The following is a 2546-nucleotide window of genomic DNA, read 5'->3' as shown; positions in this document are numbered from 1 at the left end:
AAACACCTTCTTTATGGAGTTTTCCATATTCCTTAGATGTTTGTGTATTGTTTCATGAGAGATATGCAATTTCAGAGCCATTTCACGAGTGTGTTGTCTTGGATTAGACTCAACAAGCGTCTTCAGAGCATCAATATCAATTCCAACATGTCGGCCCCTGCCATTACAGTTTTTAAGGCTAAAGTCATCTGAATGAAATTTGCTGAACCATCTTTGACACTTACGAACGTTCAAAACATTTCCATAAACTTATTGGATATTGTTACGTCTCTGTTCGTTTGTTAATTTCCGGTATAAATTCAGGAACTTCAGCGATACCAGTCCTTTCTTAAATAAAACTAGTTTACTCTTTCTCGATACAACTTTGTAATACACAGAATTTCCACAGTCACTTTAACTTAACTACTTTTATAAACACAGGCTATAATTCACAGTGATTTACACACGTTACTTACGTGCCTACTGTTCACTGGACTCAATTATCTATCTCTATATCTATCTATCTGTGCACTTCTATCTTTTTTTGCTTTCTTTATTTGCCGGGCTTATATACTAAAAAAGAAAGGGCGTCTGGAACAAACTAGAGTTGCCAGGAAAATTCACGATCTTTCAAGAAACTCCAGCACGCATGCTCCCAGCGTTGCGTGACTTCCGCTGTCGTAACAAAATTCTTTGTGGCTACAGAGCCGTTGTTTCCCTTCTTGTATTCAAACAACATTACATGCCGAATGTGTGTTTCGTCGTATCACTATAAGGGATTAGAGTATACTAAACTTTACACATTATATAGGCTACACTAACGTGAGGTTTGTTTAACTATTATATGTGATGTACGTTTTCTGGGGGGTGGTTAATGAAAGTGTTCCAAAACGTGACATTAATTTCTTGACGACCTAATACCTCATGGTGTCTGATGCCTCTGACATTCTCAGCTTATGGAAACTCACGACCATTTGATTAAATATTGGTGCATTTGCGCGTATAAAAAGAGTGCGTCGTATATTGCTAAAAACTGTCATTTAAGTTAGTTAAATATTTTTTTAACTTCAACTATATGTTAATTAGGAGAAGCATTAATTTCTAGATATAATTTAACAAAATAGTAAAGGTTGCTTAAAGGTCTTTTAAGAGCAGATGCTTAGGCGGCGGGTGCTACTGGCTGGTTTCCTTCCTTCTAACCTGTAATTGTAAATTATAGATGACTATGCTTGGAATTTAGGGATTTTGACTTGGCATTTAGCCCATGTGTCATACAAGGTTCCGTTCAGGTTGTAAATACCAAACATCTGTCGTCCATTTTGTTTTTATTCATGAGATACCTAGATCTTTATTTTCCTTTTAACTGTTGACTGGAGGAGTAAATGATGCCAAACGTGATTCGATGTTCCTTAACTTGACTCTTCGCCAATCAGAGGTTTTCGATGACTGGCAACATTTTATGTATTCTGTGATAACATAATGCAAAAGTATACATTTGATGATAATTTGTTTAATAAACAATATTGGTTACAAAAGAGCAACAGCAACAAAGATGATGAAGATACTTTGGGTTTAGTATCGCACTTTGGATACGAGGGTTCATATTTCTCGTCCTAGCCCCCCAAAACAATTTAGGGTCATGGTGCGCTGTAAGAGTGCCGGTAAAATCTCATTATTCGATTAGAGAAGAGTAGTTCAAAAGTTGGCGGTGGGTATTGTCGACTAGCTGCCTTCCCTCTTGTCTATAATTCAAAATTAATGACGGATATGTGCAGATATCTCATTGTGTAGTTCTGCGCAAAAGTTCTAAAACACAGCACATTCAGGAGCGTCAAAAGGGGAGGGCTGACACAGTGGTTGCTACCAAGTTCGAGAGGGAGCTCCAAATGACAGTTTCCGTGAAACATCTCTAATAAGATCGGATTACACATATATGCAAATTACGCCATACTCTAGAGCCCCAGTATTGGGAGCTCATGTGAGGTTTAACCTTCTATACCCACCCACCTTTAAGCCTTTTTGTGAACTGACACATCCGCTCACATTATAATTATTCCATTTTTCCCCATTTTTTGGTAGATTATCCATAAAAAGGAATTGATTAATGGACACATATAAGGCTGTTATAAATTAGTATTATCTTATTTTCGGAAAGGAAAAATGAGAAGAAATCATATTACATTAGCGAAAACTTTAATTACACCCGAACGTGGATCAAGAGTAAGTTACTAACAGGTTATTTTGTTAAGTTCAATTTTAATTACGCCTTCACGGAATAAATTAATTTTTGACGTAAAGTAACTGTGATCAGAAATGACAACTTCTGTATTACTGCCTATTTCAATCTCCATTCCATATTCAACGCTTTCTAGTGTATCTGGCTTTAGTCAAGAAGCATTAGATCACCAGGTGGAAACAGGCAAGTCTAGGTGTCACTATCGACACATCGTAAAGTAGAAACCATTCATTAAACAGATTAAAACACTAATTCAAATTCTCTCTAGAGTTTCTTATAATAATCATATCGGGAAGCCATGTAATTTGGCTAACGTGCGACATGTTAGATA

Source organism: Limulus polyphemus, unplaced genomic scaffold (assembly GCF_000517525.1).
Source record: "Limulus polyphemus unplaced genomic scaffold, Limulus_polyphemus-2.1.2 Scaffold1418, whole genome shotgun sequence".
Lineage (NCBI taxonomy): Eukaryota > Metazoa > Arthropoda > Merostomata > Xiphosura > Limulidae > Limulus > Limulus polyphemus.
The sequence above is the reverse complement of the archived record's forward strand: the minus strand, read 5'-3'. Positions refer to the sequence as shown.